The 20273-nt window shown below is 42.7% G+C and overlaps 1 protein-coding gene across 1 annotated transcript in view; it reads left to right on the top strand.

Annotated features, from left to right (window-relative positions):
• The first annotated feature begins 474 nt into the window (after positions 1–474).
• ncalda (neurocalcin delta a) overlaps positions 475–20273 on the top strand; it is a 65541-nt gene continuing 45742 nt past the window's right edge. Inside the window, exons 1-2 of the mRNA XM_085366128.1 lie at positions 475–536; positions 3049–3132. The gene's annotated coding sequence lies outside the window, so the exon portion shown is untranslated. The remainder of the gene's footprint in view (positions 537–3048; positions 3133–20273) is intronic.

A 20273-nucleotide genomic window follows, 5' to 3' on the forward strand; every position in this document is an offset into this window, starting at 1 on the left:
ATGTATTAAACATTAAAACACACACAGAGGGAGAGAGAGAGAGAGAAAGAGAGAAACATCGAAAATCACTTCTTGGGGACACCACCAAAAAAAGCCCTATTGTCTAGTTGTCCACTAGATGGCGCCAGAGTCAAGTACAAAGTCATTACAATGTAATTTGATTCGCGGTGGCTAAAGCGGAAGAAAAAAAACAGAGGTCCCACTCCGCTCTTTTTCTTGGTACCGCAAAATTTGCACAGACACGCCTTTCGTGTGTTGCAAAGAAAATATGTTTTGTTTGAGCAAAACAAAAAATTTTTTATTTAGTTTCTAATGATTACATTCACACTTTAATGCAGGGAAATGCCTCGCAATAGACCATTTGTATAACCGTCTCTCTCTCCTGGGCAGCACATCTTTTCTATGCTATCTTTGCTCTGACTCCGCGCTCGCTGACACTTGTTGGGGGCTACATGTGTTCCTGTGTCTGAGCGGTTTGGGCTCTCAGGTTAGCCGGCAGACGAAGAGGCCAGCCCCGGGTGTACTGTAACATAGTGGTGAGTGACCGCTGTGAAGTTGTTTGTCCCTATTTGATAGCATGTGTAGCTCTTTTGTTTCCTCGCAAATGGCTGTGGTAAATGACTGCCGAGCACAAACATAAAGCGACTCACTCGTGTGGTCTACAGCGGTCTACTTTTTGCTGTTGTGCTGCAGGTTTGCTCAGCACGTACCCGCGTCCTGTATCCGAGCACAGCTGGGTAATATGAGGTTTTAATAGCAGAAACTAACGTAACTCATCTGTTATTACATTTGTCCTTTCTGGCCTGTTAACATTAGTTAGCATACTGTTCCGATTTGCTCGTGTTTACGGGCTGTAGGCGGATTCAAACTCGGACTGTTTGCTTGGGGAAAGAAAGCTCAGGAGGATTTAAGCTGAATTGAATTTGTGTTTGTTGGCGATCAGGCTTTGAAAACCTTCACTCAGCATCACAACTCTGTCCTAAAGGAGTCTTAAGCTGTGATTTGAAGGGGGGGGGGCAGGCATCGCCTCCTGTTTTACTCGGGCCCATGATCATTTCATTACATATGAACTGAAGTTGAGTGTGGATGTACACGCCCACATTTATCTGCCTTGGAGAGATTTTTCCTGGTGGCTGAGATACAGCCGGCTCCTTATCACACAGGTGAAGAGTAAACAAACCTTAACTCTGTTTAGTCTGTATGCATCACATATCTCTGATGACAGGCACCGCCGATAAATCAGCCGTGCTCATTCAGACATATTATATCAGATCTGAACGCCAGGCTTTAAAAAGCGACCGCAGGAGTGACAGACATAGCAAACTGCCCCTAAGAACAGGCACCATAATCTGAGTTTGACCACCAGAGAGCACTGACAAGCTGGGGTTTTGTGTTAAGAGTGAAAAACGCTTTATTTATTTTTTATTTTATTTTTTCCCCTATCTAGAAACGTAAAGAAGTCTTTCTGGTGTATTGGATCATTTTGAATTCCCTTCTGGTGTTGTATGAAAATATGACAGCAGTAAAAAGTAGAAAAAACTTTTTCTTTTTTAGATACATGTAACAGTCAACAGTCCACAGCCCTGGTAGGTGCAGATCTATCACAAGGACACCATCTGTCTTTAGTTTTTTACATGTGTTGAGAGACATCTGAGAAAGGAGGCGGATCGTTAGACCGCGGGAGAAGTTTTTATGAAGAAAGACGTGCCCTCTGGTCAGGCCTGGAATATTTGAAGATAAATATGAGGATGCTTTAACAGTGTAAGATATTACTCAAGTGTAAGTGATCTTTCTGTTTTTTATATGACAGCATGTGATAAAGCGCATGACTTGCTCAAAGTGAAATATATATACTGGAGATATGGGGCAGTGATGATGCTCATATTAACTATCGACAAGGTTTCAAATAACGAGTCTGTAAGCCTAAAAGTGAGACATTGTGTGTGATGACAGTTGAGAGTGGACCTGTTGATACAGTCCTCTCATGCACACAGCGCAGGCACCCATCCACCTTTTGCTCAAATTCGTTGTTTGAGCGGTGCGGCCAATCACAAGAATGCTGGGTGGCTTTGAAGGGAGAGAAGGTAAAGCTACTTGTTTTAGACAGCGGTGATTTTGAACTGTGAATATTGTAAAGCTGCTCTGGTTGAGTCCAATAGTACACAAATAGTGTTGAAGATGAGCATAATAGGTCTCCTTTGTATTTTTCTTAGGATTGTGCAGTGTTTAGTCCGCAGCGTCTTCTGTTTTAGTGGGCAACGCACCGCATGGTTCTTTGTAGCATGTGTATGAATGGGTACAGTGTAAAGTTCTCTGGTTCAAAGTGTTACAATGTACAATAGTGAAAATGGCAACTTGCAACTGAGCAGCTTTAATCAAGTGAAGTCTATGACAAGAGTCAGTACAGGCAGCGCTGCAGTCAAACCAGTTCTCACACTTGTGTGGGTCACTGACCCTAAATCATTAACTCACATGCACTCTAACAAACAAAGAATAGTACACTTATGGTTACAGACTTCGTGCTTGCATGTTGAATACGCTACATTCACTTCTGAACTGAACATGATTTATTGTGATAGAAAAATTCATGTATTCTGCGATTAGACTTCGATGACCCATCGTGGCAGCACGAAATCCCAGCAGTGATAGGATTTAGGACAGGACCCACCCCCCCAGAGTCTAGGTGCTGCTGGTGGTGAAGATGAACTGAGGCTTTGATGGAGCTCTGGCTGAGGTGTCGGTGAGGTGGAGATGGAGAGGAGGTGGGTTGCATGCAAAGTGGAGGCTGATTGGCTCAAAGGAGGCAGACAAGGAAATGATTGGACTAGAGTAATGAAGTCTGTACTGAGATTGAAAGCGTGGGAAAGTGGTAGTGATGTAAAGAGCAGAAAAGCAGCCTAACACCCAGGAAAGCAGGCAGATGACTGATTACAGATCTTCCTAATAGAACTCACACATAAGCTTCATATAAACAGCTGCTGTTCTACTGGTAAAGTCGTCCTGCTATTAAATTGAAGTTTAAAAATTATATTTTCTGTCTTTCCTCAGGTGCTGGTAACTTTCAGATAAAGTTATTGGTGGATAAGGACTACCAGCATAAATTCATCTACCAGAAGTAGAAAGCTCACCTTGGTGAGTGGCATCCTTTTCATTACTTACCTGATTTGGGTTCAAAGTGATTGATAGTGTTGTCTCAGAGCTTTGGCTGGAATGTGTTTCCTGCCACAGTCCAAAGAAATGCATACGAGGCTGACTACGTATGAATTTCTAGGGAGCACAAGCACATTATAAGCCCAAAAAGAACAAACACTTGATGTTTCATAGGATCCAGCCCCCCTATAAGAAGATCCCCCGCCCCTCTGAATTGGATAAGCGGAAGAAAACGAATGACGTGTTTAACCGTCATACCAAAACAAGCAACACGGGGTCTCCACAGCTGGTAGCACCAGTGTGGTAGCTTCATGGTGGACACCATTCCTCCCCTAAGAGGAGGGTAGTGCTGGGATTCGAACTCAAATCGCCCCTTTACTAGAAAACCAACTAAGACTCAATGCCACACTTATCTTACCAAGTTAATGGTTGTAGTGTTGCTTTTATATATGTGTTGTAAAAAAGATTTGCTAGAAACAATTCAAACAGTCTGCTGCAGCACTGTTCTTCTCACGCTGCTATTTTGATCGTTCATTATTTTTTCACACTTGTTTCCCTTTGTGGTGAAGGAGGTGTCTCTTTCCTGTTCTAGACAACTTTTCAGCCAATCGGCGTTTGACCTTCGCACAACATCGTCTACGCTTGGCTGCATATTGTTGGGGTTTTTTGGAGGACTGCATACAAACTCATCTCAGTGGGTTGCATACCAAAGTCCTTCGCTCTGTGTAGTGAAAGGGACACAAGCACTGTACCACACGCTCTGCTTATAGCTGTGGTATTGCATTTGTTTTTTAAATGGATAGGTGGGCTTACATTATAAGCATATCAAACACTCACTTCCCTAAATTGGGTTTGTAGAAAGTCATGCCCACACCTCTTGGTTGCCTGGAGTGTCCTTAAAGGCCAATCATCCATGTTTGAGTGATTTACAAATGAAAACATGTCGAAGCAGAAAGTTCACTGGTAAATTTTGAATAGAGCTTCAGTTAGGGATATATTATTTCATATTATTTTTCAGAACCGCATTAAGTTTGCTGTGCTTGTGTGTAACTGAGCAGTAATTCAGGCAGCTCCTTTTTCCAACAATGTCTTTTTTTAAAGCTGGCAAAACCTCATTATTTATAGTATCAGTTAAAGAGGCTCCAGCTTCATAAGGAGAAAGAATAGCATCTGTTAGTAGAAAACCATTGAGCAGCACCGTGGTTGACAGTGTGGTCTCAGAGCATGCAGTGTAACCTATTTCCCATGCTAGGTTTACTGGGTGTTGGTATGAATTTCTGTTAAGTGTTTGCACTCTAACAGAAAGTTCATGAGACGAAAGCACCCTGTAAACCCAAAGGCTGTTAAAAGATGATGAATATCAAAACAAAAGGCAATGGAGCCCTAGACTAACTTTTCCACCAGCAATAGTCTTAACAGCGCTTTTAGTTGGTTGTAGCAGCTCATGGTTGGGCCACAGACACTTTTTTGTACAATATTAATTCATGACCCAACATGCTGGTGCCTTGTAATAACTTTAGTGCAACTTACAGTGTATAGGCAACATTGTCTGTACACACAGCAACTTAGCATTCCCATTGTGCTAATTCGGTTGCATGTACTGCACTTCATTGTTAGCTGCCTAGTCACTCCCTGCTTGCACTTTCATTATCAGTGTTGTCTGAGTTGGAACTTCTCGTTAGCTGTTCCTCCCCCCTCTTACTTGTCATTTTTATTTTTAAGATACAGTAAAAAATATATGTGATGTATTTTTTGTATTTGGCAGTTGATCATACACAAATTAAAATCATATACACATTACTAGAAATAAAAAAAAAAATGTATGTAGCATGCAGGATGAGAAGAGTAGACATGCTCTCTGTGATGGGCAACTGACATGTAGAAATCCAGCCAGCTATGACAGCATGGTAACACTTGTGAGCTGGTCGTTTGATTTTCTTTGGCTCGTTTTCTCTAACATGATGAGCACAGTGTGGGAAACAATGTCTGCGCTTGTCCTTCGGTTTTCCCAGGAGGGATAGCTAGGATTGTTGGCATTCCTCATTTAAACCAAGGATGCAGCTACACTGCAGCTCACTGAGCTCAATACTGCTGTCAGGAGGTAAACAGGTCAAATTACAGGCGGGAAGCTCATTTATAAATATTGAGATCACAAGGGCTGGAACACTTTTGAGTGCAGTATTATGCAATTCGCTGATTTACAACCCAGATCACTGCAGTCACATGCCAAGAAACCTAAAGACTGAAGCTAAAACAGTGTATCCACGATGTCCCGTGAAGAAGAAATGTCAAGACACATGCTTCATCAAATATGCTTGAAGCAGCACAGCACCTGCACACAATATCCCAGCATCCAAGTTCACCCCTCTTCACACAGAGCTCTGCAGTTGTTCTCCTGTGGCTGCGCTCTGCTCCACATGAGTGCGGCTGAGATCAAACTTGATCATTCCGACTCTGCTTTATGGTTCGCACAGACGCGGTGGTGACAAGTGAGAACATGATGTGCCGTCCGCTGGTGTCAGGTGAAGCTCTGCGCCCGGCACCCTACCCATGCGTTCACAGGTGGAGTCTAGTGTTTGTTTAATACTTTTAAAAAAATTCTGTTGTTCCTGTTCTTCGTATTTAGGATGTCACATTTAGATTTCTAGCTGCAGTAACTCACAGAGATGGCAGTGTGATGCAAACCGAAACCTAATTTTACAAGAACCCTCTGAGAGATCTTTGACTGATGTTACTGCCTCAACATGCAAGCCAGACTTTTTTTATTACAGCCCCTGTGTCATCACAGGCTGAATGGATCTGCTTCTGTTTTTCACTGTGGCATGAAGATTGTTGTAACAGTAAAAACAATAATAAATCCATCTTTATCTTTGCCATTTCCTGCAAATAAAGATGTGCATGAGGCAGATTAATTAAATCTGTTAACAGCTGAAATGAAGCACAGAAAACAGCTCGGTGATTTATTCTAATTATTTAATACCACGCAGTCTTATGCTTTGCATACATAGCACAACATGGAAACTAGGTGTTGCTCACAGTGAACCGAGTGCTGGTGTTTGTGAATGAATACCAAAACGTACCCATGTATGGTAACACTGTGACATTCATGTAGAAGTACACCAATATAGAAACAGGAACTGGATGACAAACGTAATGAAATGAGTTTCATTAAAGGATCCTGGAGTCCTTCATCCACTGAGGTCTTGATTTGTGTCAGATAATCAAACCACCACTCTAATGGACACAATTAAGCGTTTGGGTACAGGAGTTCACATCATCTTAAGATTTTGATGTGAAAACGCATCTGTTGCCATGTTACAGAAAGCAGTTAAAGCAGCCTTTTATGTTTCGAGAGGTTACGAGAATGAAAGGCGCCCGACGTCTCTCTCTCGTGCGTGTCACAGAGTAATTTTGTGTGTCAGAGATGACAGTGCTGACACCTGGCCTCCCAATTGGTTCGATGCGGATCTCTGACCTGTGAGTCATCGCGGCGCTGCGCTGAGTGCCTGTCTGTTGTGTTAGATCATAAGCACTGTTGGCATTAAACGTAATAATAGATTTTAGTGAAATTGAGAGTGTGAAATGGTTTACTATAATAGAGCTGCAGTCTCTCAAACATACTTACTGTAAGTGTATATGCTGATTTCAGACTGTTGTATTAAAGCGGGGCAGAGGGAGATTGTTTGCCTTTACGACATGACATAGCACTTTACAGCTTAATCCTCTTGGCAGACACAAATAACTGTTAATTTAATTGTTTGGCGAGTGGAGGTATGAGGATATGCACGGTGTCCTTCAGAAAGCTACATCCCTCTGTGTCTCGTGTTGAAATGTCAGCTGTACACACCAGCTGTCTGTTATATTTAACCTCTCTGCTCTGTGTATGTGTTTCTCTGTATATCTGTCAGTCTGCCATAACTTTTCTCTCTGTTAGCTAGAGATGACCAATTGCCAGCGTCTTAGCAGTGTTGTGATGGGCTTCACAAGATCCTACATAAAAACATTTTCATGTCAAAATGACAAAAAAAGAGGATTTCATTTGTCCCTTTATAGCTCATGTAAAGCAGCTTTTTGTTTTAAATATTGGTAGTCATGATCTTTACAGTATTGTGTGCAAAAGTCTATAAAAGTCTACATTTTGCTTCCAAGGAGCCAGACTTTTGCCAGTTTTTTGAAGTGGCTTTCTTTTTTTCTTTTTTTTGGGTTTTGGGTTTTTTGGTCACCCGTGTGTACACCTGTGAGCATGGACGCGCTTGTTTTTTTAAAAGGTTCCTTCATGTAATGATCTGCTAGAGGGTGTGGGGGGGCCACAGCCCCGTCCTCCAGGGCATGAAGCAGGTATGGAGGAGATCAAAACTCCAGACATCCAGAGGCCCCCAGAACACAAGAGACCAAGGAAGACTAACAGAGGGGCAGCTGCACCACTGTCCCAGAAAGAGCTGAGGAGAGTCCCAGATGAGGGCTCACTCAGCAGCCGCGGAGCAGAAGCCAGGGGGAGTTGCAGTGACGCGCCTGTGAGCTCCGCCGGCAGCCAGCTGTGCCTGAGTGACCGAGCCCCAGGCCGAGAGGCTGGGGGCACCCCACCTCCGAAGTGGCCCGAGCGAGCCCCAGGCTCCAGGCCCCGATAAGCGGCCGCCAAGGAGTGAGCCGGTGTGTACCTGGACGCCCATCCCCAGACACAAAGAACCACCAACGCACCGACACCTGAGGGAGTCCGCCACCGGCAGGGGAAGTGGTGGTGGGGGAGATAGGCCTCCAAACCTTGGAGAGCCTGAGATGTCCCCAGAGAGGTGGCATCTGATACCCAACCTGACATATAGACACAGACATACAGGCACACACAGATACAAACATCCATTCCCACCCTCATGCTCTCATATGCACTTACTCCACACTCAACCAACATGGAGACAGACATAAAGAGACGCTGTACACACAATCACACTCCCCAAGCGTACTCTACGAACCGGGTCTAGGTAACCTTGCCCCTGGAGGGGGGAACTGCACCCAGACCCAGGTGGTGTTACCCTTTTCCCTGCGGTGGGGAGAGGCAGACCGCCCCGACTCCGCAGCAGCAGGGAGGCCCCACACTCCAGACTGCAGTCGGACGGCCAACTCCTCCTCCTAGCCCCCCCGCTCCAGCAGGCCGCAGAGAACGGGGGTGAGAGAAGACTCCAAACCTCCCTCCACCCGCTCATTGTAGTGTTGATGCATGTGTGTTCTAAGGTGCATTTAAAACCCAGGAGGGCATGGAGCTACCTGCCAGAGAGCAGCAGGTAAGCGCATGGTCCCTCCTGCTAGCCCTCAATGTCTACGTGTATTTAAAATTGAGAGGTGGGCAACGACGCCAGGGGTGAGGTGTACACCCTGATGGTCTTTTGGAAGTGGCTTTCAACAATTGTTCCCCGGGCTTTGTGAAGTTTTCTTTGGACATCAGCTGCTTTTTCACTCATTTTCAGCCCTTATTGGGGAGCTTTTTGTCAAAAACATTCCTTACTGTTAAAGTCAAAACAATTACTTCCAAATTGTTGGTGTTAAAAGTGGTTTTAGATACTGTTAAATCACAGGGTGCACTTATTTTTTGCATACTAGGTCTGCGTCTTAGCTAGGGATGGGTATTGATAAGATTTTCACGATTCCGATTCCATTTTCGATTCTGTTTAACTGTCACAAACTGAAAGCAGGGACTCAAGCGCAGAGCAGGTTGACGTATCAGAACACGATTTATTTACACACCAGTGCAATACTATATACAGTGACGGGGAAAGTCCAGGGTTCCAGGGGATTAGGGGAAGGCTCTGTCTCTCTCTCTCACGCTCGCTCACGTCCTCACATCCGACTCACACACGTCCGTACCGCGGGGAGGTCACAGGTCCGGGAAGATAAACTGGAATAGGGAAGGGAGAAATCACTCACAAATCACGAAGGTAGGGCGTAAAGGTATAAGACCAAAAGAAAGACTAACGTCAGTAGCTCAATCATCCAGCGATGAGAGGATCTGTGACCCAGCCTCAAATAGTAGACCGGTAATCAGCTGATCGCCATCAGCTGATCGCCAACAGCTGTGTGAGCCAAGGGTGGGAGCCAGCTGTGAGCTCCGCCCAGGCAGAGAGGTAGGGGAGAGAAAAAGCAAAACACAAGTGTAGCCTTGTGAGGCCGGCTGGGCAGGCACAGGGACCATGACATTAACGATTCGATTCTTTATCGATTCTCTTATTGATTCTTTTTAAAAAAGGAGAACACTAAGGTCGATTAGCTTAGAACTTTGTTTTATATCTTCTCTTTGAACGAGATAGAAATTTAGGAGTAACATAACCTTACAAACCCAACAGTGAGATCTTAAGAGATCCAGCCTACGGCTCTTCAATGGGGTGTCACAAGAATATCCAGTAATGTCCCTGCCTACAATTAAACACATTCACTTACCATCTGCTGTGGCAAATGGGTTCAAGCCTTTGACCACAAACTTAGTCACTGCGCGGCGACATTTGTCTATCCTGGCCTGACAGGAGACGCTACCGGTAGACTGCAGTGAGAACTGCCAGCGAGCGCCAGCCAGACTCTGTCTGTCTCTCTCATCATGGTCACCTAAATGCACAGTAATGGCAGGTTTTGTATTAAGGCAGATTGCGCAAACATAATATGCACTGTTAGTTGATTATTTACCTGCCGCATTAACAGGAGAGGACGTGCAAACATTACCACTGCTGCTGGGTTGAGATTCACGAGTCCGGAGCGGAATTAAAAACACGACATTCATTTAAGTTTATCGCGTGTTTTGTGAGCAAATGCTTTTGCATATTCGTAGTGTTTCCTCCCTTAAATGAAATATCTACTTTGCAAGTATTGCAAGTTGCCCTGTTGTCATCCGTTCTCGTAAAGTATAACCAAACTTTTGAGCGTTTGAGCCGCCATGTTTCCTGCCAGGTAAATGACGCTCCGCAACGTGGTGACATCATTCGGGGCGACTGGAATCGATAAGGGAATCGTTTGCAAAAATGGCAAACAATTCCAAGGAATTGAAACAGTGGGAACCGGTTCTCAACAAGAACCGGTTTTCGATACCCATCCCTAGTCTTAGCTTTGTTTTCTTATTTCCTAATATGTAGCACCTTTGAACTGCAAAAGGGTGTACTTTGTTTTTCACAACTCTACGTCTATGACCTGCCTAAGTAAGGTGTATGTAGGAAGCACTGAATATTACATAGGTGAAACTACACAAAGCTAAACCAAAACCATTGACAGGCATCCACACTGGTGATGCTAAAAAGCAAGATAAGAGTCAGGCAGTTACTGACAGCTGAACTGCTAAAAACTGTACGTGCTACTGTAACACTTTAGCAGCCACAAAGTTACACCGCAGTGCTGAGGCCAGGCAGATTGTCAGAAGTGATGGCATCACTGAGAGGACTTGCTAAGCCTCACTGACAGGCTTTGGCTTCACACTCTGACTGGCCAGGAGTCAATGGGCATGCCCTGAATTAGTGCAGGGCTTTCCCACCATCGAGAGTGCTGTGGTGGCTGGAAGGCCTGTCACTGGCAGGCAAGTGTAAAGATCAGGGTATGTGCCTTATAGTTAGAGGGATTTGTAGCGACTATAGTGGACTATAGAGAATGAGATTATGCTCCATTTTCTAATGCACACATGTGCTACAATCAAAAACTGTCTTCTGAAATAAAGACATTTAAAGGGAACTGGTGTGTCATTGTCCTGGCTTCCTCCCCTCAGCTGGTCACAGCTGATGGCTATGCCGCCCTGAGCCTGGTTCTGCTGGAGGTTTCTTCCTGTTAAAAGGGAGTTTTTCCTTTCTACTGTCACCAAGTGCTTGTTCGTGTGCGGTTGTGTCATTATTGAGGCTTTCTCTGTATTATTGTAGGGTCCGTAAATTACAATATAAAGCACCTTGCGGTGACTGTTGTGATTTGGTGGTGTATGAATAAAATAAAATAGCACTGAAGTGAAATATTTTTTTCATTTTGCTTAGTTTGCCTGTGTTTGTGAGGTTGTCTAATGGTTGAATGATGCTTAAGGAGGCATAGTAACACTTAAGGAAATCTTGTGAAAAACTACTGGAGAAAAACTGAACCACACAAAAAACAAAAGGTCAGAACTCAGCAGTATTATTTTTATTATTTATAATTACCCTAAAATGAATTTTTAGAAAGTTTTGTAACTAGTACAGGTGAATAAACCACACATCCACACACATGTGTAGCCCACATTCTCTTTATATAATGCTCCAGTTTGCCACCCAGCATTCAGCAGAGGAGAAGTAGGATGAAAGATTGCCGGAGCGACAGTTATATGAGGTAAACGTTCACGAGTGGGCTGCAAATCATGACAGCCGGTCTGCTGCGAGTATGGGAGGGTGAGAGGAAGAGTGAATAAGAGGAGGGGGTTACATGTGGGAGTGTACCACATCAAATATGGTAGGGAGACAACACGTTGCAGCCGCAGCCCAGTTTTATTGAGCAGATGAGCGAATGAGCAAGCAAGCGCGTCTCGTCCAGACACCCACACTGCCTGGGCTGGTGTCCTAGGAGATTAGCAATACATTGTTACGTCTTTCTCTGCATTATGTAGTTTTAAATGCCATTTTATTTTTTATTTTACATTCAGTCCTTAAAATCTTGTTTGCTACGCAGGGTTATTCCTGTTTAGCACACTTGCATCATGTTGTGTACCCACCACTGTTGGGGTGCAGGGCCAGCCTGTGCATGACGCCTGCTTGTGTAGGTAGGATAATTTAAAGATTTGAAGACAAAGCACAAAAGGTAAACGTTTAATTTGAACTTTGTCATTCAGAATGAGTACAACGGATCATTACAGAAGGTTTTAGAGACAGAAAATGCAAGTCATGTCCCTTAATACAACACTATGAGAAATCTATCCAGAACAGTGTCCCATATGCCATCTCATCTGCACTATGGATTTGCTTTGGGGCCAGCAATTTGTAATTGATTTTCATAAAGTGCACCACTCACTGCCTGATTTCAATATGGCTGGGATCCCTGTGCCCATCAAACCACAACCACAGCCTGCCGCAGCGCAAAAGCACAAACAGCATGAGCTCAGCTTCACCACATTAAAATGAAGCAAAGCAGGTCAGATAAACATGCATAAGTTCAATTACATGCTTTTCTTGTTCAGCTGTCAGTGATGTTTGGTCATTTATAGGAATGCTTTATCCTCACAGATATATTAGAAAAATAGAGCTCGGGAGGATGCTTGCTGCTAATAAAATGTAAATCTCTTGCAACGTAGTCTTTCTGTTCATTAAACACAATTGCTCGAATTTGATTTGAATACACACACAGAGGAGATTTCAGTGGCTGATCCCTATGACTGTTGTACTGATTACACCTGAATCTGCTCCTTTCCCTCACCTACCAAATGCATAGAACATGTTGCCATGGTACCAGAGAAAGGCTGAGGTCTTGCGGTTGTCACATTTTGTTCAAAGACAACCTTAGCTCCCCACACTTATGTGTGTGTGTGTGTCTGTATCTAAATTATTTTACTTCCTTTGTGCCTCCTTTCCATGACTTTCCAGATGGAAAGCATGCACCTGCAGGTGTGTGTGTGTTCGTGTTTACATATCTTTGTGGGGACCAAAAATTGGACGTTTATTGTATTTGTGGGGACCAACAGACCTTATGGGGACAAATCCCAGTCCCCACGAGTTTGAAAGCATTTTTCAAACTCAAAATGTGATTTTAGTGTCAGGGTGACGGTTAGGTTCAGGCTAAGGGTTAGGATTATTCATTCATTTTCCATAGGGTAAGCGACTAGTTAAAGCATTATGTCAATTAGATGTCCCCACAAAGATATGAAAACACAGTGTGTGTGTGTGTGTGTGTGTGTTGGGTGGGGGGTTCTAAAAGCCACTCCATCACAGGCTTTTAGAAACTGGAAAAAAGAAAAAACAACTTCACAAAACCCAAAATGGATGAAATTAGAAAGCCACACTGCTATCTATAACGGTTAATGGCCCATTACGGTGAGCTCGTATTAGCCTGCTTAAATGGCTGCGTGATGATGTAATGGCATTGAATACCATCTCCTGAAAACCAAAACTGGCCTTCGTCGTGGATTTTTCATGCTATTATTAGTTTTGTTTCAGCGCTTTCCTCTTTTTCCCTGACTAACTTTGTTATTGAGCCAGAAGTTACATTCCATATACGGACATCAGACAGGCCAACTACCAGGTCATTAATGTTTGTTTTAGTCACAAATGGTGTGTGAAATATGCTCAAGCCCTGGACAGCTACGTGCTACATATGTTTGTGTGTGCAAGAGAGCGGTCAAGCAAGAGTGAGAACGTGAGTGTGCGTAAACACTGGTGGTTCTGCTTTCACTCATAGGCCTATTAACATTGCTCTGAGCCAAACCAGAGCTCACAAAGCCAGGGCAAATAATGCCACATGATTCAAAGACGTCGGTGGATTGAAGGAACTGTTATGGGAATGTGTTTTGATGGATTGACTGTTATCTGTATACAAATGTGTTCTCAGATCTTTATTTCTCTTTTCTCTCCCTGCTTACTGTTTGGTTGGAAGGTGATGTGATAAAGTTATATTATTACATTATGCGTCTCTTTTTTCACAGAAAAGATCAGAGAAATGTTTTCTCTGACATCAGCAAGTCTATTTTGAGATGTTTATCGAGAAGCTCCCTAATATTATTACCCAACACTAAAAAGTGTTATCACATGATGTGCTATGTCTTTATTTGTCTTCCAAACTGCAAATCCTTCCCACTGAATAACTATTCTGGGAAAGACACTGCAGCAACACTTCATGTTTGGAGTTACAGTTGGAGCTGTTACGGAGGCCCTTTCACTCGACTCTTCCCACAGCGTAGAGCAATGATACTGCGCCATCATCATCACTGAACGATAATTATTATTTTATTTTCTCATTAATTTCACTTTTATTTCCTGTCACAATCCCTATTATTGCCAAGTGAGGGATCAGATTTATCTTAATTCGGTGCAGATATTCCCCCCATTATCATTTGGATAAAGTATTAATATTGCAGTATATTGTGTTGGCTGCTTCTTACTCATATATACTGGTGGCAACGTATTTTGTTTTGGTCCCTATGCATTAGGAACACGTGAATAGAAGTTAAGTAAGTTGTTTGCAGGGGCAGCAGGGGAAAATAATATACATTTACTGAAAGCATTTCTAAAATAGATAACGGCACACACAACCCAATTCCAAAAAATGTTTAAACATGTAAAAACACCATGTAAGGATTTGCAAAAACAAATTCTCAGTTTTATATAATATGATAACTTTTTTAGAATTAGGATTACAATCTTTTATATTACCATTATGAGCCAGAATCTGCAAACTTCAAGTATTATCAGCTATATCCAATTATGACCAACAGGTCAGCCTCCAATATGTCCAGTTATGATGCAGTACATTTCATGCATACACAACATAAACACAGTGGTGCAGGCACATAGTTCCGCTCACACTGATAGCAACAGGCGAAGACATTAATAACAACAAACCGAATCAGACACTTAAATCACTTTTACCTAGCTGAACGCAGACATGTTTACAAAGCTAAATAAGACAAATCAGCTAAAGCTATCCAACACTCTCAAATGAACACAAGCCAACAGCGGGCCTCATTTCAGTTGTTTAAGTGAGAAGATGATGTAACTTCATGTAGTTTTGGGGGAAATTATAAAATGTAACAAAAATTTTGCATTGAATAAAGATTCATTTTTTTAAATATGATGTCAGTTTTAGGTCTTACAAAGAAAGAATTTGAATTGAAAAAATCAGCATTAGTATGTCACACTCAAAGCTAAAAAACATTCAGACCTCTTCTCCTAAACCAAGGTCAAGGCTCTAAAACACAAAAACCTGCATTAACAGGCTCATTACTTATTCTCAGCAGATTAGACATGGAACTCTATCATCTCCAGACAACTGACAACGAGCCAACAATAGCAACAGCTAGTTGGCAGCTACAACAGCTAATTAGCTAACGTTACACCAGCTAATGTTAGGTTTGAGTATCCTAAAAATAACTTTTCCTTTGATAAATAGTTTGTTTATATTTTCACATTGTATCAGAGTTTATTTGTTAAGTGTCAGATTCCAACAACATTAGATCCCCTTGAAGAAAGCTTCACTAACTCCGGCTAACAGCAGCTAACTCCGGCTAACAGCAGCTAACAGTGGTACAAACAGTAGCGCGTAGCAACAGAAATATTCAGGATATGCTCAACAACTCACTCATATTACTGTCATCAGACGGAAGTGATATTCACTGAATCATCAACTTGTATCAGTAATAATTCAGTTGAGTGCAATCTGCAGTTTACTGGCGTTAAGCAGTGAGACTTTACACACTGATAGATTAGGTTTTAAAACATTTATTTTTGAGAAATATTTATTCTAGATTTATAGAAAACACACACTCATCATCACCACCGCCAATAATGCACTGTATCAGGTATCACAGAATAGATGTTTTGCAGTACTGTTGTCATTATGAGCACCTTATCATCATAGTTTCATATTGTGAGATTTTACTTCTCATTATTTTGTAAAATAAAGCCCCAAAAGCAGCCGATATAGCTTTATATTTTATACATGTCATTTGGTGAACCAGACTTTCTGCTATTCGGTTGCCATGTAGCTACAGTGACTGTGTACTGGGCTCTGAGCTCTGCCAAAACACAGGTGACCTGCAGCTCAATAATGTTTCCTGTGTAGATACAGATAGTTGGCTCATGTTGCTGCTGCTCTGCAAACACACAGCTAATGCTCAGCAAGTCATGGAGATTCAGTTATACTGTTTCAACATTTCTACATGACTGACAATAAAAACAATTTATTTTTCCATAATTCATAAGGTAATGCAAAGCGCTGGCTATATGTGAGAAAAGAAAGGGAGCAAATCTGTGCGTCTGCGTAAAAAAAAAAGAAAAAAGAAAAATTCTTCCTTTGTTGTGTAATGATGAATATGCTCTTTTGCTTCCACTGACACACAAACACCCTCTCACACACATGCAGAGTTGTCAGTTTGCCTGCAGAGTTTGTGGCTACCACACTGTGCTGTGCCAAAATTGTGTTGTTTGAGAAAGCCTGGGGAGAGAGGACAGGAACCTCAGGAGCTGTTCTGTTCCCTCAGCCGCTGCAACACGGAAGGTAGCTTTCCTCACACTTTCCCCTGCAGCCGCCCAACAGGAAAAAGCTTTAATGGCATCAGCTCTCATTGTTGAAGCTGAGACAAACACTTTGCGCTTGCAAAGAGAAGGTCATGCAGCTCGGTGTCCAAAAACGATGCCTGGAATTGAAGGGTAGTTATTATAAGATGGCTCATCTCTGTGGTAAAAAGGATAATAATGAACCGAAGTCCTGCATTGTCATTTTTTTCAGTCTCCATTCACTCCTCATTGCACGTTGTACTCAGACAGTCTTTGACGTCTTAAAAAAAGGATAATTTCTATTCTTTTCTCATTTTTCTTTTAATAATCTGGAGGCTTAATGACAGTTTAGACAGATAGATTGTTGATCAGCTTTCAAGTAATCAGCACACAGCTGGGCCTGTCCTTACTTTTAGATTTAGAAGGATTTGCTGTTCAAAAATAAGATTTCAGCTTTGGTATTCTTCCAGTTTTTTTCTTCTAAATATATCAGACCTAGTGACCAAGCTTAATTCCAATAATTCCAAGTTAATTTGACTATTTCCTTCTGAAATGTACAGTAGTTATATTAGATTTCCCCCCCCCCCCCAGAAAACGGGAGCTCTGTGCATAAACAAGCGCCTGCAAACCTCAACTAAAGCAAGAAAAGTGGGCCTGAATTTCTTCACAACAGTGTGAGACTGACAGAGTCCTACTAAAGATTACTTTGAGTTATTGAAGCTACAAGCTGCTGAATCATGGGATGCACTTGGTTTTCACCTAGCTATGTGCACTCACATGAAAACCTTATTTTCACAAGAATATTGTACGATAGTGTTGGTGTACAGATAATAAATCATATTAATGAATGGGTGTCGTGGTGGGCTAATAGGCTTCTGATGACTCTTAGTTTTGTTTAACTATTTTCAGAATCAGAATCAGAAAGGGGTTTATTGCCAAATGTTGAGCAGGTTTACAACATTAGGAAATTGCTGCGGTGCTTCAGTGCAAACATAGTGTCATAAATAGCACTTAAATAGTGTCATAAATAGCACTTAAATAGACATGAAAAAATAAAAGTAGGGATAAGAATTAAAAGTGCTACGTAGAAAGATATGTGCATGAGCTATACATGAGATATATACATGAGAATAAGAATTAAGAGTGCTACGTAGAAAGATATATACATGAGTGCAGGTGGTGATCAGTGCCAAAACATGGAATGATGCAGTGACACAGCGTAGGGTCATGTGTTAGTGGTGGGAACAGTCATATGGTTATTGTTCATGTGTCCAACAGCAGAGGGGAAGAAACTGTTCTTATGGCGAGAGGTTCTGGTGCGAATGGACCGGAGCCTCCTGCCTGAGGGGAGCAGGTCAAACAGACTGTGTCCAGGGTGAGAAGGGTCAGCTGAGATCCGAGCTGCACGCCGCAGTGTCCTGGAGGTGTACAGGTCCTGCAGAGATGGGAGTCTGCAGCCAATCACCTTCTCAGCAGAGCGCACAACACGCTGCAGTCTCTGTTTGTCCCTGATAGTGGCTCCAGCGTACCACACGGTGATGGAGGAGGTGAGGATGGACTCGATGATTGCAGTGTAGAACTGCATCATCGTCCGTGTTGGCAGGTTGAATTTCTTCAGCTGCCTCAGGAAGTACATCCTCTGCTGGGCTTTCTTGATGACGGAGGTGATGGTGGGCTCCCACTTCAGGTCCTGGGTGATGGTGGTACCCAGGAAGCGGAATGAGTCCACAGAGGTGATGGGGGTGTCAGTCAGGATGATGGGGGGGAGTGGGGCTGTGTGCTTCCTGAAGTCCACAATAATCTCCACTGTCTTCTGGGCATTCAGCACCAGGTTGTTGTGGCTGCACCCTGTTTTTTTGCAGATCTGACCAAGCCTGTGCTCTAAAATCAAGACGTTACCCTGTACGCTCAGAAGAAGCGTACAGGGTAAAGGTTAGCACAAAAAAACAAAACAGTAGCCACTGGTTTCTTTCCACATTAATATTATCACACCTCCAACATGAAAGAGTGATAAAGCAAACCAGGGTACACTGTGAACCTGTGGGGTAATCAGGAGGAACACATTGCTCACTTGTGTTTGTACCAACCTTTTCTCTGCATTTCAACCCTACAAATATAGATTTTTATAACAGGCAAAGAACACCGTGGCACACTAAGCCGATTAAGCTTTATTAAACTAAATGCTTCAGTGAGGTTTCTGTTTTTAAAAAAAAACAAAAGTTTTCATAATTACTGAGCAATCTATTGTTCAGTTTTCAAAGTAGTGCTGATAGTAGTGGCAGTTTGCGGCGCTTTCAGTCTTTTAAAATAAGATCTGATCGTTTTGATTCTACGGGTCACAGGCCAGGAACATAATTCTAGGTGTAACCCTGATCATTTTTTATCAAGCCCTGTTGACTTGGGTCAAAAGGCCATAGTGAAAGCAGTGTAACTGAAAAAGCTAAGTGAAAATACCATAGACTGTACATAATTTAGAGACATAGCCACCGGCATTTTCATCATCACGATTTAGGTGTTTTTAAACCTGTTGTGACAAGCGAGGGGTGGACCTGATTTTGAAAATGAGGAATACAGCAAGTTTTTCTACACTCAAGGGAGTCGCCCATCTGCTCACCACTTCAAAGAATTCAGGTTTAAGACATGTCTGTCTTTTATACAGGCTATGATTACCACATAGTATTTTCTGTGAGTACTTTGGTACACAAGTCATCTTGTGTTTGACCATATTGAAAGCTTTTAATGTGAAACTGCAGCAGGTATTCTCAGTTGGGAGTAGAAGTAACCTAGTGTGTGTGGGGTTTTTTTCTTTCTGGGAACATTGACACAGATACCCACAAAATATATAAATGTTCCAGTACTAACACTTGTTGAAATGAGCTACATCATTATAAAGAAGAGATTTCTCTTTCCGTTTCCTTGTGAAGATGGTTTGCTGTGTCCAGTCTGAATTGGTGAAATGTGGAGTTGTCACTCTGCGGCATGCATGAGCCCTGTTGTTTTTAGTCAGTGTTGATTCCCATGACTCCAAGATGAGCCAGAGGAAGCCCAGTGTGATTTCGACACAGTTCCCAGGCCCCCAGATCTCCCTCTGAACAAGGGCCGTTACAGTTACTCATAAGACACGGACAAATATGTGCATGTGTGTGTGTTAAAAGAGATAAATGGACCGAGCATCCTTTGGTCTTTGATCCACACATGTTCAGTCTTAGTTGTTAGCCACACACCCCTCCCCCCACACACACACACACACACACACACAGACATGTCTCTCACAGTTACAGACAGCTGCAGCTTGTCCATATAAGAGGTCTACTGCAAAAAACAAGGACAGCCAGCAACTGCGCCTCCCCCACTCATGCTTGAGGTCACTTGGAGTCAGTGGAACCTCTTCCGCTTCTGCTAATCTAAAATCTAAAAGGGGAGGTGGGGTGTCACTGAATTTTGATTTCAGTTTACAGATAATATTTTATCAATGGAAGCAATCACAGTTAGCTGTTTTGGGCAGGAACTCTTTTTGTGTATCTAAATTGAAAGTTTAGATACGCACATGTGAGAATTAAATGGGAAAGTGGATAACACTCTGTGCACGCTGCAGTGCAATCAGTCTGTTTACAGTGTTAGCTCTTTTTCATCAACCTTTTTGTGTTTGTCCAAAGTTGGGGAAAAAAATTCTGCGTGACTCACTGGAAGTTCTGGGTGAATAGAAATCAAAATGCCAAAATATCTTCTGCTGCTTTGAGCTTCCTTCTTGAATTTGATCAAGTCTGACATTTGATTGGAGAGCTGCATCTATCTGTTCCCTTCTCCCCAGCAGGCAGTCATCAGTATGTGAACCCAGCGGCTCTATTTCTGTAAGACTGTTGCAGTTGTGGGAGTGTTTGTATGCTGGGTCTTTACATATGTATTCATTGTGTTCGTGCTGGCTCTAAGTAATAGTGAGCAGGG

Source organism: Diplotaxodon limnothrissa, linkage group LG11, assembly GCF_057381915.1.
Source record: "Diplotaxodon limnothrissa isolate DT_005_m linkage group LG11, D_limnothrissa_male_GT1.1, whole genome shotgun sequence".
NCBI classification, from domain to species: Eukaryota; Metazoa; Chordata; class Actinopteri; order Cichliformes; family Cichlidae; genus Diplotaxodon; species Diplotaxodon limnothrissa.